Source organism: Dipodomys merriami, unplaced genomic scaffold, assembly GCF_024711535.1.
Source record: "Dipodomys merriami isolate MVZ:Mamm:240054 unplaced genomic scaffold, mDipMer1.0.p SCAF_39, whole genome shotgun sequence".
Taxonomy (NCBI): Eukaryota; Metazoa; Chordata; class Mammalia; order Rodentia; family Heteromyidae; genus Dipodomys; species Dipodomys merriami.
The window spans coordinates 1,840,046-1,865,611 of record NW_027205492.1 but is presented as its reverse complement, the minus strand read 5'-3'; the positions used below and the strand labels follow the sequence as shown (position 1 = coordinate 1,865,611).

The 25,566-nt window shown below is 41.3% G+C and overlaps 1 protein-coding gene and 1 non-coding gene across 4 annotated transcripts in view; one reads left to right on the top strand and one right to left on the bottom strand.

The window, feature by feature from the left end:
* The window catches only part of Chd6 (chromodomain helicase DNA binding protein 6), a 147,986-nt gene that overhangs the window by 6,957 nt on the left and 115,463 nt on the right, over positions 1–25,566 (top strand). The window lies entirely within an intron of this gene.
* LOC138805370 (small nucleolar RNA U13) lies at positions 21,148–21,248 on the bottom strand. The gene has a single exon (XR_011365516.1). It is a non-coding gene; the product is annotated as a small nucleolar RNA U13 (small nucleolar RNA).

Sequence of the window (25,566 nt, the reverse complement as noted above, 5' to 3'; positions counted from 1 at the left end):
CCTTAACTTTTTTGCTCAAAGCTAACACTCTACCACTTGAGCAACAGCTCCATTTCTGGCTTTTTGATGGTTTCTTGGAGGTAAGAGTCTCTCGGACTTTCCTGCCCGGGCTGGCTTCGTACTGCGATCCTTAGATCTCAACTTCCTGAAGTAGATAGGAGCCAAGTTTGGTGCCCAGCTGGAATGAACAGTTTTGCTTTGAATTGTAAAAGTACATCAGAATAATAGAGGACATGAAAAAGTCTGTGGTGACTAGTTCCAGAAAGATATTGTCTACATATAAAATGAGATTTTCTAGATCAGGCCACTCAGGGTAATCCACATGTGGGTCTGTGGACTGTTTCCTAAAACTTGTGTGTAGAACTAGTACAGAAGCATGTTGAGGGGCTGGGAAGGTGGCTTAGTGGTGGAGCGCTTGCCTTGCATGCCTGGGGCCCTGGGTTCGATTCCTCAGCACCACATAAGCAAAAAGAGAAAAGCCGGAAGTGGCGCTGTGGCTCAAGTGGTGGAGCGCTAGCCTTGAGCTGAAGAGCTGAGGGACAGCGCCCAGGCCCAGAGTTCAGGCCCCACAACGGGACCCAAAAAAAAAAAAAGAAGCATGTTGAATCTAATAGTAAAAATTTGATTCAATTGTCTTTTTTTCCCCTGTATATCCCATTTTTCTGGTATTTTATAAAAGTGTTAGGAAAGAGCAGAAACAAAAACAAACCCGGAGCCCTTTACCACAGGTTACTATGCAGATGATAGGCAGTTTCATCCTTACCTTGAAGCTTGTTAGAAATGCAAATACAGGCAGAAATAAGCTACCTGCCCTGAGGATTTTTTTTTGCACATTGAAAGTTGAGAAACATTGTTCTAGATCAGCACCACCCAGTAGGACTTGCTGCTGTGGCGGAAATGTCCTGTGACTAACCACTGTAGCCCTTTAAAGTGAGTGGGTGTGGCTGAAGAATAGAATTAAAATTTTTATTTTTTAATTCTTTACTTTGGGGTTCAGACGTACTTGTAATATGAGGAGGCTTCATAGTGGTGTTTCTATATGTGCATATAGTATGTTTGGAGCAAAATGAGAATGTAACATTTTATATAATATTTAAATTTAAATGAGCATATATGGCTGGTTCCTGTAATAATGGATGTACAGCCTCTGAACCTCCTTGTAGCAAAAGCAGTTTTTTTTTCTTCAGCTGAAAAGGAAAATATCTGGGATAAGTCTACAGTTTATCCTATAGTGAGACTAAGCAAGTCATATAATTATTATATGTGACACTATTCACCCTTTCATATTTACTTAGTTTATCTGAAAGTTGATTTGAATAATGAAAAAGTAAGTTTGAATGTGTCTCCTAAGGCTTTAAAATCAGCAAGCCTGAGAGGCCTTATGCCCTTCCTATTTGTGACTAGTATGTGTGATTCATATCCTTTAGCATGATTTTGAAAGGTTTTTTTTTTTTTTATGAAGACAGATAGCCTCTAAGTACAGTGCTATAGCTCTCTACTCAGTAGAAACAATGCTAGTTTATGCAATTTTGTGTGTATTTTTTGTTTGTTTTTTGGTGCCAGCTCTAGGAGTTGAACTTGGGCTCTGGGCTCTGTCCCTGAGCTTCTTTGCTCAAAGCTTGTACTCTACCACTTGAGCCACAGGTCCACTTCTGGCTTTTGGGGTGGTTAATTAGAGATAATAGTCTCACTGACTTTCCTGCCTAGGCTGGCTTTAAACCACAATCTAAATCTCCCGAGTAGCTAGGATTATAGCATGAGCCACCTGCACCAGGTACTAGTATTGCAGTTTATACAGCGAATTCTAGTTTTTAGGGTATTTTTTTTTGTAATAGTAACTAATGCTTTTTCTTCTGTCTCTTTTCTACTTATTTAAACATTAATTTGATGAAATAAGGGATTTTAAGTTTTTGCTCACTCAGGGTTACATATAGCTGGTACTTCAGAATTTGAACTCCTAACTAAAAACCAAAGATAGCATTGATTCTGATAGATGGTATCCATCACAGAGTTGGAAATTGACAAACAGATGGAAAATTGGGTATAAAAGTAAACTAAGGTCCACACAGGGAATCAACTTGAAAAACTACTGTTCAATCAAAATAAATTCTAATCAAACAGCAAGTTTATTAACAATATTTACGAGATTTTGGTTTTCACACAGGAAATTGGCCATATAGGTAGGGAGAGACAGGAAGGTTGTCTTGTAGATTATAGATTGAGAATGAAATTCCATATAGATTGTGGCCAGAACCACAAACTGTAATGCAGTGAAGTTTCTATGATAGCTGCACTTTGAGTTAATGTTGTTTTGTCCTTTACAGTTGTTTGTTACAGATTAGCACATTTTCCCATTACATTCATTCTATTCTGTTGGTCGTGGTCTTCCTGTGAGGCCCCAGGGCCCAGTGAGTGGGCCCAGATATCGTAGGTGAGAGAATCTGTTTAGCTGCAGTGGTACAAGTATTACTGATGGGGCAGGGGAGTGATTTTTTTTTTTTTTTTTGAAACATCTTGTTTGGGCTTTTTGTTTTTCTGAAACTCTTAAGATATTTCCAGTTCTAGGCTTTAGTATTGGAATACTTGATACAGGCTCTTAAAAAGTTTGTTGGACTTGAGATGTGATAGCTGGCAGATCCCAAGCTTAAAAAGTTTCAAGTTTCCTTGCTTCAGGTTTGTAACTGTGTGTGTGCCCCTGGTTGCTGGAATGTCCCGGGAAGGGATCTCACAAGCCACACCCAAACAACAGCCTCCTTTTTCACCTCTCTCACTGTCTCCTTCCTGCAGTGTTTCATGCCAGCAGAGTACTGTCTGGGTATTTACTGGGTTGCAAGTTCACTCTTGAACTGAGCTTTGTTGCTGCCATTACTAATGTATTTGCAGCCATTATTTCTAGCTTAAGACTTCCTCAGTTGTATAGCACTCGCTTCGTAGTTGTTTCTAAAGTAAGCATTGTAGTTTTCAGGAGTGCAGAAGAGTTGGAAGTACTTTAGATGTAGTATTTTGGGATCTAGTCCAATCTTATGTTCTTACAAATGATAGAATGTGGACCTAGCCGTGTAAGGCCAGAGCTTGTATGTGGCAAGAGTTATGATTAAAACCAGTTCTCCTTTTGCTGTATAGGCTTTTTCCTTAACTTCATAGCCTCAGGGGTCCTGAAAAGCCACAATAAGGTAATGTTCCTTAAGAATTTATGGGGAGGGACTGGGAAGATGGCGCAGTGGGAGAGCGCTTGTCTTGCTTGCATGAGGCTTTGGGTTCGATTCCTCAACACCACATAAGCAAAAAAATAGCCAGAAGTGGCACTGTGGCTTAACTGTAGAACGCTAGCCTTGAGCTGAAGAGCTGAGGGACAGCGCCCAGGCCCAGAGTTCAGGACCCCCAACACCAACAACAACAAAAAAGAATTTAACGGGGAAACTGGGCACTGGTGGCTCACGCCTGTAACCCCAAGCTACTCAGGAGGCTGAGATCTGAAGGTCATGGTTCAAAGCCAGCCTGGGTAGGAAAGTCCATGAAACTTATCTTCAGTTAACTACTCAGAAAAAGCTGGAAGTGGCACTTCTATGGCTCAGTGTAGAATGCTAGTCTTTAGCACAGAGAGGCTCAAGGGACAGAGCCCAGGACCTGAGTTCAAGCCCCAGTACTGGCTAAAAAAAAATTATGGGGAAGCTGGGACCTGGTGGCTTGCACCTGTAATCCTAGCTACTCAGGAGACTGAGATCTGAGGATTGAGATTCAAAGCCAGACCAGGCAGGAAAGTTCACGAGACTCTTATCTCCAATAAACTACCTCAGAAAAAGCTGGAAGTGGGCTCTGTCTCAAGTTGTAGAGCTCTGGTCTTGAGAAAAAGAATCTCAAGGACAGTGTCCAGGCCCCAGGCCCTGAGTTCAGACCCCAGGACTGGCACTAAAAAAGACCAGCACCAAAAAAAAAAAAAAAAAAAAAAGCCAAACGTGGTGGCACAAACCTATAGTCCTCACACTCAAGAGGCAGAGGCAGAAAGATCTGGAGTTTGAGGCTAGCCATGGGCAGCTACATAATGAGACCCTGTGTCAAATAAGAGAGAGGTGGGGTGAGAAGAAAGAGTGGAGGAAGGACAGTAGGAAGGAATTGAAAAGATACAGGGAAATTCCTCTATCCTATATGAAAATTTAACATAAAAAGGTACTAGAGGTGAAGTTTTACATGTCCTACCTAACAATGGGTGGCACTATTTTAGTAACTTTTTTTTGTTGGTCATGGGGTTTGAACTCTGGGCTTGGGGGCTATCCCTCAGCTCCTCAGCTCAAGGCTAGTGCTCTACCACTTGAGCCACAGTGCCACTTCCGGTTTTCTGAGTAGTTTATTGGAGATATGAGTCTCATGGACTTTTCCTGCCGGGGCTGGCTTTGAACTCTGATCCCCAGATCTCAGCCTCTTGAGTAGCTAGGATTACAGGCGTGAGCACCGGCGCCTGGCTACTATTTTAGTAACTTTTTTTTTTAAAGCTATGGCTTCTTTATTAAAAGCATTGAAGCTTACCCCTTCTCTTATACCAAATAATGTTCATGATTAAGATTATTTTTCATATCAGATTATTCATCTATTTAATTTTATGACATGGGATTCTTAGAATGGGCCTGTGTCCTCTCAATAATTATGATAATAAGAATAATAGTTGTATTATCACTGAATGACTCTATGTGCCAGGTGTGGGGCTAGGATCTTCCTTTGGTTGCACTCTTCTGAGCATGTGGTAGGATTACACTTCTGTTTACCTTGAAGTAAAGTTGTGACTGAGATTGGGTATTGAAACTGGAGTGGAACTAAGATGAATTATTTCCACGCAGATACTTTTTCTTTTTTGAAAGAAATGTGCTGTGGTTATATAAGCAAATAAACTTTGCTTATTTGCTTAAAGCACTGCTGTTCTTTAGTTGTGTTTTTTTTAAACAAAATAATACCCATACACCGCTAATACCATAATTCTATCCTAAAGTATGTGTTAAAGGTTATAATATGTTATCTACACATCAGAAAGTAATATTAGCAAATGTCCAAATGTTAGCAACATTAGTTTCCCTTGTACTTTCCTTTTTTTGCACCGGTACTGGGGCTTGGATTCAATGCCTTCTGCTCTGCCTTGTTTTTTGTTTTTCTTCTTAAAGCTGGTACTCTTCCCATTAAGCCACAGCTCCACTTCCAGCTTTTTTCCTGGTTAATTATAGATAAGACTCTTATTCTGGCCTTGGGCATTCTTTACTCAAATTACAGTGCTATAATTGAGTGGTCTTTATTTTTTTATTTTTTTTGGGGTGGGGGTGGGTCATGGGGCTTGAACTCTGCACCTGAGCTCTTCAGCTCAAAGCCAGCTCTCTACCACTTGAGACACAGCGCCACTTCCACTTTTCTCATGGTTAAGAGTCTTACAGACTTTACTGCCCAGACTGTCTTTGAACCATGATCCTTAGATCTCAGCTTCCTGAGTAGCTAGGATTACAAGGGTGAGCCACCAGCGCCTGGCTTGAGTGGTCTTTATTAAAGCATTATTTGCAACAGAGTATTGTTTTTAAAGCTTGTACAAATAAAAGATTTAGAAATATTTTCTCTTAAAAACAGTTTTAAAAATGGAGTTCTTGGCCGGCACTGGTGGCTCACGCCTGTAATCCTAGCTACTCAGGAGGCTGAGATCTGAGACTCTTCAATAAAGCACTAGAAAACCGGAAGTGGCCCTGTGGCTCAAGTGGTAGAGCGCTTGCTTTGAGCTGAAGAGCACAGGGACAGCGCTCAGGCCCAGAGTCAAGCCCCATGACTGACCAAAAAAAAAAAAAATGGAGTTCTTTGTTAACCCAGCATAACCAAACTAGCCCGATGAATAGACATGAATTATTATTGGTCATCATGAATGAATTGTCCATTAGCATTTATTTATCAATGAAATTTAGATATAGGGGTTGAGTTTCTTATCCACAAACACAGAACCAGTTGCCCAGGTGGTCTGACTTTTGAGCTCTTCATTTTGTTTTGTTTGTTCTTTTTTATTTTTGAGACAGGATTTTGTTGTGTAACCCAGGCCCTGCTTGAACTCATAATCACTCTGCCTCTCAAATGTTGGATTACATTCTTAAACACCACAATGTGTTCTACCTTTCTCTGTGCTACATGCATAGTGGTCATGCCATCTTCCTACTCTTTTTTTTTAGTCAAATAGTTCTGAAGTTGTAGGTGCCTCTTACCAGTCTTGTCCTTCCCACTATTGTACTGTAAAACTCCACTCTTTTGGTGTAATCTATTGTCATCTACTTTTACTGGCTTCTAAAGTTCCGCCTTCCATAATTTTATTTATTTATTTTTGGGTCCGGTCGTGGGGCCTGAACTCTGGGCCTGGGGTTCTATCCCTCAGCTCTTCAGCTTAAGGCTAGCACTCTACCACTTGAGCCACAGCGCCACTTCGGGCTTTTTTCTTTTTGCTTATGTGGTGCTGAGAAATCGAACCTAGAGCCTCATGCATGCAAGGCAAGCGCTCTACCACTGAGCTACCTTCCCAGCCCCACGCCTTCCATAATTTGAAACAATCCTTCACACTAAATATCCTCACATCTCTGTATTTTGGAAGTTAAGTTTCTCAGAAAGAAGGCCAAGATTGGCTGTATGAATAAGATGGCTGACCAGTAAGCATAAGGCATTACAGTGTAGAGATTAGAGGTGGACTACGTGGGCAGCACTTGGCTTGAGTACCAGCTCTGCTGCATACTGTCTGAGTGGTCCCCTGGTCTCAGGTTCCTCATCTATAATAATACTTAGGGCATATGGTAGTTTTGAAGATTAAATTAATATGAAGCCTGAGATCAATTGTTAAGGATGATAGAATGGTTAAATATGATCATTTTAAAGAAGCCAGGCAGCAGTGGTTCACACCTGTAATTCTAGCTACTCTGGAGGCTGAGATCTGGAAGATGAAGCTTCAAAGCCAGCCCGGGAAGAAAAGTCCAAGAGATTCCATCGCCTGTTGATCAGAAAAAAAAAAGTCTGACTGGAGGCCTGGCTAAAATGGCATAACACCAGTAGTGAGTGAGTGTGAGGCCCAGAGTTCAAACCCTGGAGACTACAAAAAATGATGAGTGAAGATGAGTGAAGAAAATTCATTACCAGTATTTCTAATGTTAAGATACTAATCTGGGCGTGGTGGCTCACGCCAGCCGAGGCTGGGAAGTCCTGGAGACTCTTATCTCCAATTAACCACTAGAAAACTGGAAGTGGTGCTGTGGCTCCTGCGGTTGAATGCTAGCTTTAAGCCGAAGAGCTGAGTGATAGTGCCCAGGCCCAGAGTTCAAGCCCCACTACCGACCAAAAAAAAAAAAGATACTAAAGATGTAGTGCAGCTTTATTCTTTCCGTTTATTCAGCAGGTATTACTGAAGCAAATTCTTCGAGGTACCAAGTTCTAGGAGAAGAAAATGACCTAGAGCTTTGCCCTCAGGATTTATAATGTGGAGGAAAGATAAGTATCTGTATACAGATAATTGTGCTATTACTGTGTAGCCCTAGGAAAGTGTTAAAGAAAAAAAAGATAAAATGTATTTTTGTTTGTGCTGGTCCTAGGGCTTGAATTCAGGGCGTGGGTGCTGTCTGAGCTTTTTTGGCTCAAGGCTAGTGCTCTGCCACTTGAGCCACAGAGCCACTTCTGGCCTTTTCTGAATAGTTTATTGCAGATTAAGAGTCTCGTGGACTTTACTGCCCAGGCTCGCTTTGAACCATTCTCAGATCTTAGCGTCCTGGGTAGCTAGGATTACAGGCGGGGCACCAGCACCTGGCTAGATAAAATGTTTTTGGGAGCTCAGAAAAGGGAGGGATGAGGATTCAGAGGAGGTGTACAGTCAGGCATTTGTGGGATCCGGAGGAAAGGCAGGATTTGAATAGGTAGAGATTGGGTAGTTCGGAAGGAGCTCTAGCTGGAAGGAAGTTTTACTCAACATCTATGTGCTAGGCGCTGATACAACCTGGATTGCTTCAGTAGACTGTAGCTCCTACCTTCAGGGAGCTTATGTTCTAGTGAGCATTTGCATATATACAGAACTGTACAAATGTAAACCGGGTGAATGAGACAGTATAGATTTATGTAATTAAGAAACTCACTGTGAATTTCAAAAGACTTTTTTAGGTTATCTTTTAAAGGAATCTAAGGCAGAATTCAATGGCTTTGTCTTGCCCAGTGGGCTGTTGTCCATACTTGTTTTCTGCTCTGAGCCTGTTAGGATGTTTTCCTTCTTTGGAGACTTGAGAACAAGTTTCAGTGTCCTACTGGGATCTTTCCTTTCTGTATCTGCCTGAAACAACCTCTCTGCAATATTTCCAGAGATAGATTTGCCAGTCAGACTAATTTGGCACTTCATATGGAATTGCCTTTGTCATTTCTCATACTTTTATTCCTTAATTCTGTAGCTGTGTCATGCTTTTAGTAAAACAGTTATTGAATATTCCTTGGGTTTCAGCTGTTGCCAGACATTGGGAATATTGAAAATATATGCATACAGTTCCTGCCTGTGTGGAATGTACAGGGCATTAGAAGAGGTAGAAAGGTAAGCTACTACAAACACTGATGAATGTCAGAGTAGAGCTTGTGTCCAAAGTTTTGTTAGAACAGAGAGTAGCCATCAACCTAAGGGAGTTGGTTAATGCTTTTAAAGGGAAGTAGCTCTTAAATCAGAGCCTGGGATTGGTGTTTGTGAGTCTGAAGAACATTTGCTGTAAAAGAAACTTCTTGAGGGCCACAAAGGCCATGATGAGTCCTTGTGGCTGGAGCACCCTGGGTGTGTAGGCTGGAGGCGAAGTTGTTGAGATGCATGAAGATGGCTTGGTAAGGAATTTGGATTTATGCTGGTGGTGCTGTGGGGCATGATGGTCCCTCATTGGGCAGAACAGTAATGCTTAAACTGCTGTGTATTAGAATCACTGAAATGTTTTAGAAAGTATCAGTGCTGGGTGTGAGGCATGGTTTCCGTGGTAGAGGGCCTGCCTAGTATGCTCAGGGCCCTGAGTTCACAACAATAGAAGCAAAATAAAATACCAGTACCGAATCTGCACACAATCAAATTCTCTGGCGGAAGGACTCAGATTTTGGAGTTTTTGTAACTTGCGGGTGATTCCAGTGTGTGCTTAAGTTGCAAGGACCATGTGGATAGAATAATGAATTAGGGGGCTGCTGCAGTGGCTTGACTAGAAGCCACAGCGCGGAGGCAGGGCCAGCCATTATTCATTTTCTTTAATTTTCTGTATGCTTGACTTCTCCAACAAAATTGATGCCCCTACAGGTGCATAGTCCATTCTTTGAATTCTTGGTAGAGTTTAGTGCACAAATTTTCAAAGAATGCCTGCCTTCATTAAAGTCATCCTACCTTTTTGTTCATGTATTCCTATTTGAGAACTTAGGATATCTTCGTTTCACTTACATTTCTCCGGTGTGTGTGTGTGTGTGTGTGTGTGTGTGTGTGTGTGTGTGTGTGTGTGTGTGTGTGTGTGTGTGTGTGTGTGTGTGTGTGTGTGTGTGTGTGTGTGTGTGTGTGTGTGTGTGTGTGTGTGTGTGTGTGTGTATATGCGTGTATGCGCTTGCACACGAATATGTGCGCATACCAGTCCTGGGGCTTGAACTCAGGGCTTGGGGACTGTCCCTGAGCTTTTGTGCTCAAGGCTAGTGCTTTATCACTTGAGCCACAGCTGCACTTGCAGCTTTTAGTGATTAATTGGAGATAAGAGTCACACAGATTCTCCTATCCATGCTGGCTTTAAACCAGGACACTAGGATCTCAGCTTCCTAAGTAGCTAGGATGACAGGTATGAGCCTCTGGCACCCAGCTACATCTCTCCTTTTTTATTATTAGATAGAATCTTCTTTAGGGATTAGAGTAGAAGCATTTAGGTCAGGTGTTATAGTTTTGGTTTGTTTTTTCCTCTTTTTTTTTTGTGGTACTTGGGATTGAACTCAGAGCCTCAGGCTTTGGTAAGTTAGTACAATACTGCTGAGCAATGCCTTCAGCCCTGCTTTTTGTGGTTATTTTTGGGTTGTATGCCTGAGCCACAGTCTGCTTCCTTTAGGCTTTCTGTCCTCCCAGGGATCACGAGTGAGCACGCCATGTCTAACTTTCCTCTACAGAGATAGAGTCTGGTGGGGGTCTCCTTCCCTAGACTGGCTTAGTACCGCTGTCCTCCCAATCTGTCTCACAGAGCTTAGAATAACAAGCATGCACCACTCACTGACCCCAGCTGTAGGTTGAGAAAGGTTCTCAAAACTCAGTCCTCCTGTTCTCAGCCTCCCACATGTGAGCCACTGGTACCCAGCTGTGGTTAAAGTTGAAGGTAACTGCATTAATTAAAACAGGAAGCCTCACATGGGTTTGGTTTAGCCATATTCTATATAATAGGGCATTAGGTAATTTTTCCTTTAGTGCTTGGCATTTGTTGAAAACCCATTAGTACTAATACACCTTTAAAATAAAGAATCCAGGATAAAGTGCCCAACAATATGTAGAAAGTATAACTTAAAACCAACACCTAAATCCTGTTAATTCATATTATACCTTAGGAATTTGCCAGTGTGGCAATAGAAACTGATTTAGTTTGTGCACTTACCCAACACATTTATTAGTGGATGGAGATAATATAATTTTTGGGGGAGACAAGGGGGTCAAGTTGTAAATTGAAAAGCCAGAGATGCTAAGTTCAACTTCTGGTACACGCACACACACACACACACACTCCGGCTTCTTACTTTACCACTTGACCCATGTACACACACACACACACACACTCTCTCTCTCTCTCTCTCTCTCTCTCTCTCTCTCTCTCTCTCTCTCTCTCTCTCTCTCTCTCTCTCTCTCTCTCTCTCTCTCTCTTTACCACTTGACCCATGACCTCAGCTCTAGTTAGGACTTTTTTTTTTGGTCCGGTCGTGGGGCCTGAACCCTGGGCCTGGCCACTGTCCCTCAGCTCTTCAGCTCAAGGCTAGCGCTCTACCACTTGAGCCACAGCGCCACTTCTGGCTTTTTTCTTTTTGCTTATGTGGTGCTGAGGAATCGAACCCAGGGCTTCATGCATGCAAGGCAAGCGCTCTACCACTGAGCCCCCTTCCCAGCCTCTCAGCTCTTGTTAGTTTTCAAATAGTCTTCCATTTTTGCCTCTTTGCTGTCTTGGACCACAATCATCCTATTTATGCCTTCCATGTTGCTGGACTGCAGGAACACCAACAGAACCAGATTTATTGGTTGAGATGGGATCTTACTCCTTATCCTCCCCACCCCCTATCCATGAACCATGATCCTTTTGATCTCTGCCCCTAAGTAGCTGGGATTACAGGCATGAGCCACTGCACCTGACTTGTTTCAACTCTTGATAGCTCTACAACCTGTTTTAACACCCCCCCCCCCCCCCCCGCTATGAGCCAACCCTTTAATTCTAACCCCGCTATGGGCCAACCCTTTAATTCTAACCATGTACTCAGCAGCTCTACCCACCAGTCAGTCCACAGGCAAAACTGAACTCAACATTTGTATAAACCTCAGCACTAACTACATTATTAGCCTGAAGTGAGAGAGAGAGATGGAACTGACCAGAGAATAGGACATGCAGTTCTTTCTCAGTAATCTCTGTCTCCTTTGTATCCCTCCTCCTCCCTCCTCCCTACACACACACACACACACACACACACACACACACACACACACACACACACACACACACACACACACACACACACACACACACACACACACACACACACACACACACACACACACACACACACACACACACACACACACACACACACACACAAAAACAGAGAAATAGGTGAATGAAAGGCCAGGCCTGGCCAGCAATGCCATTTCCACTTGATAGAACCCTGGCAGTAGGCTTCATGAATAAACTCAGTGCCTCTCAATTTTTATTTCATTTCTGCTTTATGTTTACTTTCCTTAAGAGCCTTTCCAGACTTTTCTTTTTTAAAGCATTAATGCCATTCTAACCCCTTAAAATTTAATGCTACAGACATCAGGTATCTATCATCAACACAAAACTCGTAAGTAAGATGTTGTCACACTTACATACTCCAACTGATACCCCTACCCCCCACAGGCTGTATTGCCCCAGAGAGAATTCCTGTTTTAACCTAAACTGGAGGCAGCTGAGTGCTGGGGGTTGGAGCAGGCCTTGGAGTCTGCTGTCTGTCCATCCCAGAGGAGCTACCTTAGGCTCACACCTGACTGCTGGAGCTAGAGTTTCGTGATCCTGTGAGCAGTCATGAAAGCACTGTATTGTGCCCATTATTCGTGCACATACTACATACAAGAGGTTAATGCAAATATTTTCTATTCAGCACTTATTTCTCCTATTTGTGGTACATTCACTTTTCTATCTCTAGTCTTTTTTTGTTGGTTGTAGGGCTTGAACTCTAGGTTTGGGCGCTATCACTCAGCTCTTCAGCTCAAGGGGAATGCTCTACTGCTTGAGCCACAATGCCACTTCCAGTTTTCTAGTGGTTTATTGGAGATAAGAGTCTCATGGACTTTCCTGCCCGGGCTGGCTTTGAACCGTGATACTCAGATCTCAGCCTCCTGAGTAGCTAGGATTACAGGCGTGAGCCACCAGCGCCTGGCTATCTCTAGACTTTTAAAAGTAGTTTTATTGGGATGCAATTTTCATGCCATAAAACTCACCTTTTTTATTCTTTACATTTTTAAACCTAAAAGGAAATACTAATCACAACCCACTGATTAGTAGAAACCGGATAGCAGGGTGAAGAGTAGGTCCAGAGACCACCTGGCTACAGAGTGGGATGGAAGGCAGGGCATGAGCACTTAAGTCACTGGACGGAGTTTGATCAAATTCCCTTCACTTGTACAATCACTCCTTGGTGTGATGCTCACTCCTCTGTGTGGGGGGAAGCCTGGGAGCTCATACCACGGAAGGAAAGGAGCTTTCTCAGTCCCCAAGGAAAACTGCACTGGTGGGCAGCTGAAGGACCAGCCTCTATGGAAGGTGAAATGGGCACCTTCATTCTGTCATCATAATGCACAGTTGGATCTCTTCCTTACCCTGGAAGGAAGCTGAAGCTAGTGGAAGAGATGGAGGGAAGGAAGGTTGATTTTCACAGTAGATCATAGGGCCTGAAATTCTTAACATTCTCATTATTTAATGGGTGTTTTGTATAACAATATTTAAGAGAGGCACTGTAGGGAACAGTTCATTTGATCAGTTTTCTGTCATTAATCCGTTAAATTGAAGAGGTCATCAATGAAATGAAACAGGAAGCTGCTTTGTTTTCACAAGAAGGGAAATGAAGCTATAGCTTTGCTGGAGAAGGGGATGCTGAGGTTATTCCCGCACACCAGGGAAATCAGTTGTGCACTCAGGGAAACTCAAGGAATAGATTTCTGCCTGGAAAGACAGGAATATGATAAGAACAAATAGATTACTGTCTTATCTCAGAGCTGCAAGATAAGAGCAGATGTCTGAGTACCCACTGTACACCAGGTTCTAGGCATTTCATATTGTCTCATTGAGTCCTTTACTGTCATGTGAAGTTGTCAGTTCCATTACTGTCTCCATTTTAGGATGAAGAAACCAAGGCATGGGAAGGTAGAAGAACTTGTTTACAGTCACATGTTACTTTTTGTTGTATGTATATAAAATAGAGCTCTGGAGTCCCTGCTATGTAGCTACAACTTAATTTGAGTCATGACTGCCGTGATTGTCCTGAGAAACCCCAGCATGATATCCCTGCACACAATAAATGGATAAAACTATTGGAGTCCTATGTGAGGCTTTACAATCTGGCCTTGGTCCCAAGGATGTGCCTGACTCTGGTATTATCTTAAGACAATCCAGATACATTGTAGCCAGAATGAAGTCACTTTTTCCCCTTACACATTTAAATACATTCATCTTTCTGACCCAAATTGAGAAGATCCAACTGCTCTTTCTGCCACCTGGGATCTCACTTCTGGTAGCTAGTCCTCAGTAAATTGCAGTTTATTCAGTCTTAGCCCTCTTGCCTGTGTCTGTCTCTTTCTTGGGTCACATAGCTCATTGGGTCTGGTCCTTACACTAGAACCAAGGTGTTTCAGAATTCCTGCCTTGAAGTGAGTGACCTTCTGCTTTGGGGCCAGGTCAGCTTTGCCTCATCTCCTTGGGACTGTAAGCGCACCTGGCAGGCCCTGCCATTGCCTTTAAGTCATCTAGTCTCTAGATTGCCATCCTGAAGTTAACTCTGAGAGCTGGTGATCACAACACTAAAAATAACATAGTCCTAGAGAATATTTATAGTTTTTCACTCCCTCTTCTTGAGTACAGTCTGTGCCTTATCTGGGAAATACCACTTATTTTGGGAATATAGAGTTGGGTATCTGAATGATAGGGCATGTCCAGTGGTAGTAATGTTTGAAGTCCGCCCTGTAGGCATTTGCATGCTTTGTAAGAGCCCTGTGTTACACTTGGGTGCTGCAGTGATACAGGTGGTCACAGAAGTAGACACCACAAATATTTAAATTAGTGAAGCAAAGTAAGTAGGACAGGAAGAATAGAAAGGGGGAAGAAATTAGAAAGAACTTCCCAAAAGAGTTAACTTCTGAATTGGGTTTTGCAGGATATTCTGAATAGGAATTTGTCAGGTAGGTAGGTAGTCATAGAAAAATGAAACAAAAATTGCAAGAAAGAGAAGTTTTCTTCTGATTTTTTTTAAAAGAAAGATTTATTTATTTTTTTTTGGGGGGGAGGATCCGGTCATGGGGCCTGAACTCTGGGCCTGGGGGCTGTCCCTCAGCTCTTCAGCTCAAGGCTAGCACTCTACCACTTGAGCCACAGCGCCACTTCCGGCTTTTTTTCTTTTTGCTTATGTGGTGCTGAGGAATCGAACCCAGGGCCTCAGGCATGCAAGGCAAGCGCTCTACCACTGAGCCACCTTCCCAGCCCCTCTTCTGATGTTTTTGTATCTAGGTTTTTGTTGTTGTTATGTTTGTTTGGGACAGGTTTCATAGCCTACACTTGAACTTGGGATTCTAGCACTCAGCATCCTGAGTGCTAGAATTACAGACATGCACCACTCTTTGAGCATGTCTAGATGTTTAATAAAGTAGAGGGACTCGCTGTTTTGAATGTCATTGTATCAGTAGTGTGGCTGAATTCCATCCCATTGTATCCCACATGAAAGAGCTACCAACATAGAAACTGTAGGCACAGTGCAACTCGGGGCTCAAGAAGTTTCTTGGTATGTGACGGGCTGGCAGTATCTCCTGTAGTCTAGTTCCACCTTAAACTTTAATTATAATTGCTGAGCTAGATTATTCTTGTCTTACATGAAAATAGTTGATTGTCATTATTCAGAAGGTGAAGCATTTGTTCACAGATGTTTATATGAGCCATATCTCTTTGGGTAGGGAATGGGGCAATGAAGACTGTGCATAGAACTTGTGTTTTTGAAGTGGAACATACATCCCAGTTAAATGAATTAATCTCAAGAGACTCTTAAGAGTCTGGAACGGTTCTTGTATTTGTATGTACTGTGTAACCGCCACCCTCAGATCAACACAGAACCTGCCAAAACCCTGTAAGGTTTTTCTGTGCCTCTTCTGTGATAAGCCCTCCTATCCTACCCAGTTAATAATTGTTTGTCTGCTGTTAAACTTTAACTGGAATCATACAAAATGTTTACTCTTATGTTTGGTTTCTATAGGTCAAAAGTGTGTCTGTGAGATCCATTCAGATTCTCAAGGAGGACTGGTTGTGCCCCAGTCACAGTGCTGGGAAGAGACCCAGAGTGATACCTTGATTTATGCCAGTGAGAGTTGGTGGGAATTTACTTGTGTTCCTTTGTTCAGTACACATTTACAGCTACCATATTCCAGACTCTCTGTAGTGGTTTTTGCAGGTAAGAGGTGAATACAAATCCTGGTATCAGGACCTTACCATCTAGTAAAGGAAGCAGCCCTTTCCACAAATAACTACTATGAGGGGCTAGTCAGCTTTAGGACTAAAGATGTTTCTCAGAAACCTTTCATGAAGGAGGTTAAGTTTCTCCTGCCTAATCCCAGATGGCCCAGGAGTGGTAGCTCATGTGCAGTGTGGAGGTGTGAAGCAACTGGGTATAGTGGTGATCCTTTAATTTTAGGTTGGTTAGAATCTAAAGACATCAGACACATCACTTTGGGAAGGACTTTAGAAGAAAGATTTGGTGTTCTTCCATCTATACTGGAGCATGGGCCCTACTATTTGGCCTTGGTGGAGAAGGCAAAAGGAGGAAGGGAATTTGGGGGTGATATCTGTAGCAGAGGAGAAAGGTTCCAACAATGCTTTACTGTTCCTTTTCTAGAACACTGGGGTAGGTTAAACTGTCAAGCTATGTATCATGAATGCTGTCTGTGTGTGAGCATGTGCGCACACGTGTGCATACAAAGGTGCTGGGGTTTGAACTTTAGGCTTGTATACTGTCATTGAGCTGCTGCTGCTCCCCCCCCCCCCCCCCCCCCCCCCCCCCCGCTCAAAGCTAGTGCTCTACAACTTGAGCCATAGCTCCACTTTTGGCCTTTTAGTGGTTAAGTATTGTATTAGTGTGCTGGGTCCTCCGTAACAAAATATCATAAATTGGGTGGCTTAAGCAACAGAAGTGTGTATTTCTCTCACAGCTCAGCCATGATCAAGGTATTTGTCAGCAAGACTGTTTTCCTTTCCTTTCCCCTTATATATGCCTGTACTGAGGCTCGAACTTGGCCTGGGTGCTGTCTCTGAGCTTTTACACTCAAGGCTCATGCTCTACCACTTGAGGAAAAGCTCTACTTTCAGCTTGTTGGAAGTTTATTCATGATAAGGTTCTTATGAATTTTTCTTGCCTACGCTGGCTTCAAACTGATCCTCAGATTTCATCCTCCTGAGAACTAGAATTATAGGTGTGAGCCGCTGGTGCCTGACAAGATTGATTTCTTCTCTCTCTCTTAGGCGCTTTGGTAGCTGCCTCTAGTCATGGTGTCACATGGTCTTCTCTCTGTGTGTGCCTGTGTCCACATCACCTCTTCCTGTAAGGACATCAAATTGGGTTATGGCTGACTTTAATGATCCTATTTCAGCATCGTCACCTCTTTAAAGACTCTTCAAGCCAGGCACCTGGTGGCTCATGTCTGTGTTCCTAGCTACTCAGGAGGCTGAGATCTGAAGATTGGGGTTCAAAGCCAGCCTGGGCAGAAAAGTCCATGAGACTCTTTATCTCCACTAAACCACCAGAAAACCGGAAGTGGTGCTGGGGCTCAAGTGGTAGAGCACTAGCCTTAAGCTGAAGAGCTGAGGGCAGCACCCAGGCCCAGAGTTCAAGCCCCATGACTGACCAAAAAAAAAAAAAAAAACAAAAAAACAACTCTTCAAATACAATAACATTCTGAGGTACTGGGAGTTAGGTTTTAACATATGAATTTGGGGGTGCCAACTATGTTTCTGAACCTGCCGTAAGAAAATTGGACTGTTGGAGGATGTCATCCTAGGAAACTAGAAGCTCAGAAAGCATCAAGACATGGTAGCAGTGCTGTGGACAGAAATCCATATGGTGCTGGGCCTGCTCTCCAGGAGCCATCTCTGAGTTTATGGTGCATTCACAGTGGCTCAGGTCTGTGGCATAAACCTCTAGCCTTGGGTAATACATCCCAACCCTCTGTGGTTTTTCACAGACTAGTAAGAATTGAAGATTGAGACTGAGAAGAAAAGAACCTAAGGCAGAAAAGTCATTACAGTGTAGGCTTTACAAGGGAGATAATTTTATAACTTTCCTAACTGGTATCTTTTTCAGTGTCAAACAAACCACATCCTTCTCTTGTGCTATGGAAAGTTCTTTCTTTTACTGGCTTTGGCATTCTCTTTATCAGAACATCTGAATACCATAGAGCTGTTTTAAAATCAGATCTTCTTTGCTGTTTTTCTCTTAGGGGCAAGATTTTGATTTTTCTGTTTTAGTTGCTCGAAGAGCATTGAGGGTCTTTCAAAACCCTCAGGAAAGTGCTTTTTGGACAGTCACTATGCAATAATGTCTAGTATAGTGGTGCTTGTCCTAGTATTATAAAACTCGTTCTGGAATTAAAGCCTTAAAACTTCTAGATGGAATTCCGTACGATGTGTTAGCACACACCCACTCAGCCCAACGTAAACAGGGAATCTTGGGAAGTCCCAGCATGCCTGGGTGTTTCCATTATACATTCCTGTCACTGCAAGTGCTTTCCCATTGTCTTTGTGTTCTTTCCCTTAGTTGTGGCTGGGTTGACCATGAATTAGATTTTGCCAGTAGAGTTATAAGTAGCATCTGTAATCTTTGAGACCCAGCCCAGAGATAGATCTGTTTTCGGTTTATATTAATGCATACACTTGCCTTTAGTTTGTTTGACTGCTTATTGAGAAATGAGCTTCTTTTCCCAGGGACTGCTTAGCCCTTGCTACTTCCTTTAGAAAAGAATAAGTTCCTCATTTGGAATGGGAGTCATAGTTCAAAAGTGTACCCAGAATTTTATTTAACTATTCAGAGACACAAAAGTCTTTCCCAAAAGTCTTTCTGTTTAAGACAGTAAACATCTCCTGACTGCCTAGCAAATTATCTTAACTTTCTAGAATTATTCTATTTTGCTTTCATTCAGTTCTCATCTGTTATGTTCCACCCTGCACTTAACTTTGACTTTATCCAACTTGATGTGTGTTCTATGACCTTTTTCTTTAAAAACAAAAAACAAAACAAAACAACAAAAAAACTATGAAGCAAAGTCCTAATTCCCATGTTCTGCATGGGGAGCAGGAAATGTTTCTTCTCCATTTCTCCTAACAGCAAACTCCATTATATGAAAATAAATCCTTGCTAAAACTAAAAAAAAAAAAAAACAAAAAAAAAACAACCTAGGTAGAGGTATGATACCACTCTAAAAATGTGTTTTGCTCACGTATACACATAGGCATGTATGCGTTTATAAACTGTAGAGGTAACTGACTTGAAATTCTTTGTGCGATGGCAGAGTGGTCTGCATGTCTCATGGCACCTTCGTTCATGGAAATCCTCAAGTGGCTGCTGTTGTATATTCCAGACATGCCTCCTATCTTTAATCTAGGCTTCCTCTAGTTTCTTAGATGGAAGCTTAAGTCATTCTCATTCTTATTTAAGCCTTTAAGGCTACATATGCATTCCTGTTAGCACTGCTTAACTTACGTTATATTTGTTCATAAGTTGTATTTTGACTGCCATTCCATTAAAATATTTTTCTAATTTCTTTTGTTATTTCCATCTTGACCCACCTGTTTATAAATTTCCAGACTGCTTCCTATTACTGATTTCAAGTTTAATTTCTTTGTGGCAAGAGATTCTTTTTTTAGAATAATTTCAGTTCTTTTACATTTTTGAGGTCTTTTTATGGTCAAGAATTAGGCTGCTGTGGCTCAAGTTGTACAGTGCTAGCCTTGAGCAAAAGAAGCTCAGGGACAGTGCCCAGGCTCTGACTTCAAACCCCGGGACTGGCCCCCCCCAAAAAAAAAAAAAAAGAAGAAGAAGAAGAATTAGGCTGCATTGGCCATTGTTCTTTGTACACTTGGAAAGAAAAACATTCTGCTCTTTTTTTATTGTTGTTGTTGTTGTGGGGATTGAACTCACGGCTTGGGTGCTGTTTCTGCATCTTCAGCTCAAGGCAAGCACTCTACTGTTTGAGCCACAGGGCCCCTTCGGGTTTGAATGGTTTTATTAGAGATAAGAGTCTCACAGACTTTCCTGCCCAGGCTGGCTTTGAACCATGATCCTCAGTTCTCGGGTCTCCTGAATAGCTAGAATTATAGGTGTGAGCCACCAGCACCCAGCTAGGGTAAAATTTTTATTAGTTGATAGTGTTATTTGTGTCTTTTATAACCTTATAGATATTTTTGGATTACTAAAAACAGAGCTGAGCCCCCAACTTAATTATAGCTATGTCTGTTTGTTCCTTCAGTTCTAATAGTTTTTGCTTCATTTGCTGTGAGGTTCATTCAGTGGTTCATCAGTGGTTGCTGTATTTTTTGATGAATTAACTCCCTTATCACTGTATGATAGTTCTCTATTTTGTTAATAGTTTTGATCTAGTCTTAATATAATTTCTGTAGCTTTTTTTTGGATGAATTTATGAGGAAGTAGCTTTCATACAGGGAAGACACACTTTCTCTCCTCATTTTATATGTATGTCTGGCTCCTATCTTGGTAATAGTAAAGTTTTGATAGGACAGATGTTACTTTCTCCAATATTCTTGGGGGGTGGGGTGTAGAGAGGTTGGTCTTTGGGCTTGAATCAGCCTGGGCAACTGAGCTTTTGTGCTCTATCACTTGCTTCCACTTTTGACTTTTTGGTGGTTAATTGGAGGTAAGTGTTTTTACAGACTTTATGCTCAGATCTCAGCCTCCTGAGTAGCTAGGATAACAAGCATGAGTCCAGCTTCCAGTGTTCTTTATAATTAACACAGTGAGGAACACATAGCAAGTATGATCAATGTTTCTTGATCATATTTAATTGATACTCATGGATTTTGCAATGTTATTAATGCTTTTTTTTGTTTGTCCCCTTTAAAACTATGTGGCAAGTGGGTTGAGTGGCTCACACCTATAAATATAGCTACTCAGGAGGCTGAGATCTGAGGTTCTTGGTTCAAAGCCAAGCCTAGGCAGGAAAGTCCAGTCAACTAGAAAAAAAGCCAGAAGTGAGCCAGGGCTCCTGTGGTAGAGTGCCCACCTTGAGCAAACATGCCAAGCAAGGGTAATGCCCTGAGTTCAAGGCTCAGCAGCCATACTTCTTGGGCTTAAATCCTGGCTGAGCTACATATTAGCTGTTTTTTTGTAATTTAATATTTCTATTATTATAGAGGTGATATACAATGGGGGGGTGGGAGAGGAGGCTGGGAAGGGATGGGAAGGAGAAACAAAGGAGGAGGCTACAATGCTTGATAAGAAATCTACTCATTATCTTGCCCATGTAATTGTAACCCCTCTGTACAGTATTTTCACAATAAAAAATAAATAAAAATTTAAAAAAAAGAGGTGATATACAGAGGATTTACAGTTACATAAGTCAGGTAATGAGTGTATTTCTTTTTGGATAATGTCATCCCTTCCCTTGCTTTCTCCTATTACCTCTTTTCTTTTTCTTCATGTAGATGTGTAATATGCCCATGTCATAACAAGATTTAGAGGTAGGCACATGTCATAAGCACTGAGAACCCAATCATCATGTTTATGAACTAGAAAAGGGTCCCAATTGCTATTCTCTTTAGCAGGTTACTTTCCTCCTTGTCAGTTTCTTTATTTGATGGGAATAATGGTGGTACCTGTGTTGTGGGGTTATTATGATGATTAAGAAAAGCTTAATAAAGCTTGCTACTTTCTAGCTTCTTAATTATTACAGTGAGTGCTCAAAGGTCAGATCCAATTTGCAAGTTCTTGGAAGCTAACTTCTTTGAGTAGAAGGACTTTTAATACTTGAATACCATCTATCTTAGTGTGGCTAAATATAACTACTTCTATATTAATTAAGGAAGTAACACCTTTGCTTGGAATATTATCAGCAGAAGGGAGCTGAGATAATTAATTTCTACATTGCCAGTAGTAATGTTTGTTTCTTTTATTTTTTCCAGAACAATCTACCCTGTTCCCAAGAGATAAGATCAATGGAGAAATAAATTTCCCACCTCAGCTTTCCCCATGACCAAATGTACCTTTATTTTACAGTTTATTTTCAATTATATTGTCTTCAGACATCATTAACAGATGTTTGATTTTTATAGCTTCTCTTCCTTATTAACCAGAATAATGTTCAGTATACAGACATCAAAGTAGAGAGTCACAGAAAGGTGAGGACAACCTGTTGAAAGTTTTTCAATGTATTTGGCCAACAACTGTTGGGGAGATACATTTTAAAGCTAGCAAGGTACAACTTAGAAGGAAAAGAAAATATCCTTTGATAGCTATATTAGTGAACTCCTTTATTAAATTAGTGGATAAACTATTTGAAACACTATTAGGATAGTGGGCAAACATTTGAAATTCTTTTACTCTTGCAATAAACTACCTTTATGGCATATTTTGAAAGAAAATAGGTAATATATTTGACCTTCAAAACTGTGACATAGTTAATGTTTTAACTCCAGTGATAGTAGCTTAACTAACTTGGGAACAATTTGGGAATGGAAATGGTTGATTTAAGTATACTTTTTTTAAGCCACAGTGATTGCTTTTTTGGTGGGGGGAGAATGGGGGGGTGGGGGGGAGGGGGGTCCGGTCGTGGGGCCTGTACTCTGGGCCTGGGCGCTGTCCCTCAGCTCTTCAGCTCAAGGCTAGCACTCTTACCACTTGAGCCACAGGGCCACTTCTGGCTTTTTTCTTTTTGCTTATGTGGTGCTGAGGAATCGAACCAAGGGCCTCAGGCATGCAAGGCAAGCGCTCTACCACTGAGCCCCCTTCCCAGCCCCAGTGATTGCTTTTTTATGCACAAAAAATATTTCTTTAACTCGTACAACAATATGTATTTGAATTTTGGAGAAACTTGAAAAGCTCAAATAGTAGATAGACCACATAAAATACATAAAACTTAAGTGTTACAGTAGTCAATATTCTTAAAATTGAACTCTTCAGGTAGAAGCTAGGGAAGTTCAGTTTGGTAGCAAGACATCTTGTTTATACCTTGATAATAGAACACTGCTCAATGGGAAACACCTCTGCAGGACTGTGCTGTGAGGATTTCTGCTGACGAAGGAAGCTGCTCAGAGCGGCTTTTTGAGGCCATTGATGTCCACTGCTTTTATGTTGGTTTTACGGTTATGGGCTTTCGGCAGTTTTTCATGCTTCATGGATGGTGGCCACACTTGATTGATTATGAATGCCTGTCCCTTCTTTCTCCAAACTTTGCTTTTTTTTTTTTTTTTGCCCTTGCTGGCTTCAGACCTCAGTTTTCCTGAGATCTCAACCTCCTGAGTTAGCTAGGATTATATATGTGAGCCACCAGCTCCTGGCTGAGTGTACTTTATTGTAGAAAATTTCAGCCAACACAGAAGTAGAATAATACAATGAATCTTCATACCATTCCTGTTTTGTATGTCTCCTTTCAAATAACAAGTTTCAGCCTGTAAATATTTTAGTGTGCATAGCTGTCAGAGAAATGGACTTCATAGGGACTCTTTTTTTTTTTTTCCTGTATTTTCTCAAAATGGCTTCTTACAGTTAATTCTTTGAATTAGATCTAAATAAAGTTCAATACAGTACACTTGATTGTTACATCTCCTCAGTCTCATAATTATTTACTCCCCTTTTTGGGGTAGGTTATGCTATTTAGTTGTTGAGGAAATAAGGTCTTCTTCACAATATGAACTTCTGGTTTTTTTTCACCTATATGCCATGTAACATTTTACTTTTCCCCCATATTACCTATAAACAGGTAATTAGATATGGAAGTGTGACTATTCTTATTGTCATTTTAAAAAATGCATAGATGGCACATTGTACCCTTACCCTACTTTATTTTTTTAATATTTCATCATTTATTTTTTAAAATTTTTTTATTGTGAAAAAGCTGTACAGAGGGGTTACAATTACATGGGCAAGATAATGAGTACATTTCTTATCAAGCATTGTAGCCTCCTCCTTTGTTTCCCCTTCCCATCCCTTCCAAGCCTCCTCCTCCCAATCCTCCCCCCACCCCCCCACCAAAGTTGTAAAGTTCGTTTTCGACATCACAACTTGTACTTCTCATTGTTGCAATGGGTCCACCTGTATCCTTATTTAAACGACTTGTTTTTCCCCTTCCCCTCCACAAATTATACCGACATCAAATACAGTGAAAGCAGAGGTTATACTGTGGGGGAGGGACATACAAAGCAACAAAGAAATAATCATATAAATGCATTAGAAACAAATGCATGAAAGAAAAAAACCATTTAAATACATATCTTAGGGTTCATTTTCCTAACATCACCTTATCTGACCTTTTCTGCTTGACTCATACATACACTAACTATTGCAAATGAGGGAAACCATGGGACCTATGTTTCTTTGGGCTTGGCTTACTTCACTTAATATAATTTTTTCCAAGTCTTTCCATTTCCTAACAAATGGGGCAGTATCATTCTTTCTGATGGAGGCATAGAATTCCATTGTGTATATATACCACATTTTCTTGATCCATTCATCTACTGAGGGGCATCTGGGTTGGTTCCATATCTTAGCTATAGAAAATAAGGCTGCAATAAACATAGTGCTGTAGCTTTAGTGTGGTCTTGTTTGTAAACATTTGGGTAAATGCCCAAAAGTGGGATTGCTGGGTCATAGGGGAGCTCTATGTGGAGTCTTTTGAGGAACCTCCATATTGCTTTCCAAAGTTCCTTATCCTACTTTAGATACTAAGACTGATGGGTGGCAGACTCTCATTGGTCTCTTTGTGTCATACTGTTTTCCCATTGACCAATACAAAAACATAGGTGATACTGATAGCCTGCAGATTTTTGGGTTTGTCCATCTTTCACCTAAAGGTTTTGATTGAACATTGTGCTACAGTCATTTATTTCACTGATCTTAGATTTTGAGAAGACTCAACCCAGTACCACTGAAAGTTCATTATTTTCATAGATGTAAATGTCAAAGCAAAAACCTTAGTTTGTACAGTTAATATATGTTAATAAAATAATCTTAAGCAAGGAAATGAAATTTTTTATTAGAGACTTAAAAACCGAGTGAATCTGAGATATCTGGAAAATTCATGCAGCCAACCTCTTGAGTGTGCCTAATAAAAGGTGTCATTGTGAAGAAAAGAGTATTTACAAGTTGTTGTTTAACTAAATTAAATACCTACTACTTATTTGTTTTGAATTGAGTTTTTTTGGGGGTGGGGGAGGGGTCCGGTCATGGGGCCTGAACGCTAGGCCTGGGCGCTGTCCCTCAGTTCTTCAACTCAAGGCTAGCGCTCTACCACTTGAGCCACAGCGCCACTTCTGGCTTTTTTTTTTTTTTTTTTGCTTATGTGGTGCTGAGGAATGGAACCCAGGGCCTCATGCATGCAAGGCAAGCACTCTACCACTGAGCCACCTTCCCAGCCCTTGAATTGAGTTTTTTATAAAAATGGTCTATGGGAACAGCTTTTTAACTAGTCATGATCCTGAATTATTATGAATTTATAAAATGTATTTATTCAGGGGCTTATTTCTTTGGTTTTTATTGTTGTTTTTCTTGTTTGTTTGTTTTGCCAGTCCTGGGGCTTGAACTCAGGACCTGCGCATTGTCCCTGAGCCTCTTTGTACTCAAGGCTAGTGCTCTACCACTTGAGCCATAACACCATGTCTTGCTTTTTCTGAGTAGTTTAAGATGAGTCTCACAGACTTTTCTGCCCAGGCTGGCTTAAAACCTTGATCCCTGGATCTCAGCCTCCTTAGTAGCTAGTATGAAGGTGTGAGCTCCTGGTGCCTGGCTAATTTATTCCTTTAACCAAGGAAAATATAGTTCTAAAGTTCCTTTGAGGGTTAAGGATCATAGTAAAGACAAGTCTTGACTGGATATAGGTCAAATATTTTTATTACTATTGTTACA